Source organism: Octopus bimaculoides, chromosome 3, assembly GCF_001194135.2.
Source record: "Octopus bimaculoides isolate UCB-OBI-ISO-001 chromosome 3, ASM119413v2, whole genome shotgun sequence".
Classification (NCBI taxonomy): domain Eukaryota; kingdom Metazoa; phylum Mollusca; class Cephalopoda; order Octopoda; family Octopodidae; genus Octopus; species Octopus bimaculoides.
In genome coordinates, this window is record NC_068983.1 from 86,554,388 (window position 1) to 86,558,987 (window position 4,600).

Consider the following 4,600-nt stretch of genomic DNA (forward strand, 5'->3'; position numbering starts at 1 on the left):
GGGGATAGCAACGCAGGTTTCCACATTTTGTTTTTTGCATATTCTTCTGATGTGAATTTCGCCTTATTAAGAGTATTTTAAAATTTGGTAGTTGCATTGGGCTGTTAATAATTTGTGACTTTTTTTCAAGTTTTTATACTTAGTACAAAATTGAAAGGTATCATTTGGCTGTGGTTTCAAGAATTATGGGTGACTACAAACTGAATATTTATTCTTTTGTCTTTCCCCTTATTGAGGGTTCTTTTGTATGTCAGGGATTGAGATCTCTTTTGCCTTGGATATGGCCTGATTTACTGAATTGTTCCTATATTTTTATTTCGGAAGGAATAGTTTCGTTTCTCTCGTCTATTTACATCCGTAACTATTGAACACACACGTCTCCTCATATTAAATTGAACATTTCTTTTGATGTGGGATGGATGTCAAAATCTAAGATATAACTATTGGTGCGCCGTGTCCTTGGTAAAAGATTAGTTGTAACAATCTTATTTTCCTTAATTACCTAAAATGTCCCAAAAAGGAAGTTCCGTTTCATTCATTTCCAAAGTGAATTGGATCGATACATGAATGCTATTTATTAATTTTAGTCTCTCACTTCTATTCCAAAATATGAAGCAGTCATCCAGGAATCTTTTAAATAGGATTGAAGTGCTGTTCAAAAGTAATCCCAGATCGGATATAGGCATTTTCTTTAAGGAATCCCATCGCTAGTGTTCCATAAGTGGGTGTAACTATTGTACCTTTTGTCGCCCCAATACTATTGGCTATCAAAGAGATATTTGTTTTCTGGTACCAATTGTAATCCTAGCATAAATTCTTGTGGGAGTCTCTTCTGAATTTTGTGTAGCTATTTATCTTACCAGAAGATGACTGTTTCCTATCCTAACCCATAGGGAATATATTTTTGAGGCTTGTCATATCTAAATATCTAGGATCGTCTTTATATTTACTCTTTCTGAAAGGTGGTTGAGGAAATCCATGTTATCTCTGATGAAACTAAAAACAAATTTGCATAATGGTTTCAGAATTATATCTAGTAAATTGTTTGATCGTCAGATGCATACCATCGTAAGTTACATTAAATTTCGTAAGGACTCTAATCTTTTCCAGGTTAAACTTAAAAACTTTAAGTTTGTTGTTGTTGTCGCTTTCATATAACTTACAACTTATACGAAGTTAGGAGTGATAAATACATGTTGCTGCATGATAATATCTCTAGTAAATACAAGGTGAATACTAATAAATATAACGGCATAATGATGAGGTTAAACAGGCAAAATATAATAAACAGGCAAAAAATAGGGTTAGAATGTTCAGTTTTAAAAAATCCTTTATAACATTAAAGGATCACAAACCCAACCTTGCAAACAAGCCCACCTGTAGAGTTAGAAACTCAGCAAGGACAAGGTTAGGCTTAGTAGCCAATAATATTTTATGATATTGGTTTCAAAGTTTGGTCCTAAGCCAGAAATTTTAGTGGGTAGGGACTAGGTACTTATTTCATCCACCCCGAAACGACGAAAGGCAAAGCCGCCCTCAGCGGAATTTGATCTCAGAACGTAAAACGTCGCTAAGCATTTTCTACGGCATGTTAACGATTCTGCCAGCTAACCATTTGAAGAATGTTTTAGAATATTGGTTTCAAATTTCGGGGAAGGGAGTCAAGTCGCTAACACCTACCATGGTGTTCAACTGGTTCTTGTTTTATCGACCCCGGCCTCATTTGAATTCAGAACGTAAGGACGGATGAAATACCGCAAAGCATTTTGCCCGGCGTGTTAACCATTCTGTCAGCTCTTTGTCTTTAAACTGTTTTGAAATATGAATAACAGAATTAGACCATAGAACTGAATGAATAAGCACATAGCAGCCCTGTCATAGGCTAATTTAAGAACAAAGTGGATAAGTCTAAGTCGAGAGCAAAATTCACGAAGTCTTACATCATAGATTTTGACACACTCGATATGAAGACTCTTGCCAGATAAAACAATCGTTAACTAGAAAATATTTCGCCACTGACTAGACAAAAATTCAGTTAATCATGCAGCTTATGTCAAGAAATCAGAACCAGACAAAACTGTTTGATAAATTAATGGGTTCATATAACAGTTCTGACTCATGAGATCGTGTAGAACATTTTAGATAAAATATCCTTAAAAGGAGGTCTCCTCCTGTTGTATTGGTTTGTACCCAGATGCTGGAATGGTCATATATTAGATGCCTTTAGAAAAAAACACCTCAAATCCACCTTCAGCAGTATAGCTCTCAAAACCACAGTAGCTACAAACTTCACTTCTTAGATGCTTCCCTGGACCTAGACTTAAACTTACAATCTCTACCATAAACTAAATTTAAAAACTTAGGTATATACACAAATAGTTTTGCCACATCTATCGCTTTTAAAACTCTTATAGCTATCATTAATAATAAGGTCACTAACCTCTTTCCCGCTAAAGAAATTTTCAATAAGTCAGCCCCATAATATAATAGCGCCCTAGCTGACAGTGGCTTTAAGTAGAAGTTATCATACACTTCAACCCCAAAAAGAACCAAGCCTAGAAACAGGATTTTTTTTTCTTGAATGTTAGGATTAATATGGGCAAAATTTCCTAACCCTGATAGATAAACATTTCCCCGATAGCCATCTGTATAAGAAAATCTACGCACGTTCTGTGAGAGCTTTCTACAACTGTGGCCCCCAAACAAAAAACATTTCAGTAGGCCAACCAAGATACCAATTCCAGACTGAAACTGAAGGAACCCATATACTTACCTACTAGACCATGTATGCATGTTTAGCGCAGTCGTTCACAAAGCTGAGATCACGCCCTTCCCTCCAAATAAGAGATCTGAAACAAAAAGTACACTGGACTGTGTGAAAGTGAATTCAAAAATATACACACCACCCATCAGTCTTCCTTCAAGCACGTAGACAAAAAGAAAAGCATATAGCTAGAAAGTCATACTTGGAACCTAAATGATGGCAGTATACTACACACCATCAAGTGGAGCATCGCAGGAAGATCTAGACAAATCATTAAAGAGTCAAAAAGTGTAGGCTCAATATAGCTGAACGACTACACATCCTTATTAGATCGATGAAATGCACCGACCTTCTAAACTCGAGGTGAGAAATTTTAATAACATGTACACATCTCGAAAAGAGTGTTATCGAAATAGAAAACACCCATCCCTCAGCGTATTTGACATTTAAACGCACTTTATCCTTCTTCCTACAAGAGTACTCACACTAGGCATAGTTATTTTTTAATGTAAACACTCAACATTAACAATATTCTTCGTTAAAAAGATAAAGGGACATTACCAAGATTCCATGCTTGAATTATCCACCTTTCTCATAAAAGGTTTCTCAACGTTATGTGAGCCTAAACGATTGCTGAATCGTGCACAATACCCTATGTCCTCCCGATTACTGTTGTATCTGAGCATGTAATTTGAAGGAGTACCCGCATAACTCCAATATTCATTTTATGACATTTATCTTTTACTAGACTGAGTGGTTTTTGTTGATCCTAGCAACAATTATGGTTAATCCACTGTACTCCGCAAGGAGCATAGAGCTGGTTTCCCGGTTTCTCTGGCGAATATATTCCTCCTTGGACGAGACGCCGGTTCGTCGCAGGATTACTCATTTTTACTAGCTGAGTGGACTGAGGCGACGGGAAATGAAATGTTTTGCTCAAGAACACAATACATTGCCTAGTCCAGTACACTATATATGTTTACAGTCCTCGGAAGAATGAAAACCAAAAGTTAACCTCAACCAATCTTGAACTCAGAACATAAAGAGCAGGAACAAATATTGCAACGCATTTTTCTCAACGCTTCAATGAATCTGCCTATCTTCTTCCATTATTTACCCCAGCATTGAATAATGGATCATTCGAATGAAACAAACCAGTTGGTTGAGCTAGCAAGATTGTTACAGCGTTGGTTATAGTAACTTGCGGTATTTAGTTTTATACTCCTGAATTCAGTTCCTTCTGCAATCAACTTCGCACTTCATCCTGCCAAGATCAATAAAAAAAAGAACCTGCCTATCGAATAAATCAACTGCATTTATTACCTAAAACCTTATGTTAGAAATCCTTATTAAGTCACAGGTTATCGCAGGTTACCTTTATCTTAACGTGAATAAAGGATTAAAATATATAATCACTTCTAATTCTTTAATGATTTGATTATGATTAACAATGTCCTTCGCTACATCCCTATGAGCTGTTTCTTAATGCCCTGTACCTGACACACACATACACACACACACACACACACACACACACACACACACACACATATATATACAGAGAGAGAAAGAGAGGAGCGGGAGGGCGAGTGAGAAGTCGAATGTAAGTAAGAAGCATGAGACAGTAACACAGTTTGATCGATTGGGCTATCGGCACACACATACACACACATAGAAATAGATAGATAGGGACAGAGAGGGGAAAGCGAGAGGAATGAAGATAAAAGTTAGATAAAAGATCGCCATAAAGTAGTGTCATAGATGTGTGTGTGTGTGTGTGTGTATGTGTGAGAGAGAGTGGGGGAGAGAGAGAGAGAGAGGGGGGAGAGAGAGAGA

General features: G+C 36.8%; 2 long non-coding RNA genes across 3 annotated transcripts in view; one reads left to right on the plus strand and one right to left on the minus strand.

Annotated features, from left to right (window-relative positions):
* LOC128247311 (uncharacterized) overlaps window positions 1–3,632 on the plus strand; it is a 58,970-nt gene extending 55,338 nt beyond the window's left edge. The window contains exon 4 of the long non-coding RNA XR_008263689.1: window positions 3,513–3,632. This is a non-coding gene — a long non-coding RNA (uncharacterized LOC128247311). The remainder of the gene's footprint in view (window positions 1–3,512) is intronic.
* The window catches only part of LOC106879124 (uncharacterized), a 60,734-nt gene that overhangs the window by 8,855 nt on the left and 47,279 nt on the right, over window positions 1–4,600 (minus strand). For both annotated transcript variants that reach the window (XR_001410599.1, XR_008263687.1), the window contains exon 2: window positions 2,774–2,849. This is a non-coding gene — a long non-coding RNA (uncharacterized LOC106879124). The remainder of the gene's footprint in view (window positions 1–2,773; window positions 2,850–4,600) is intronic.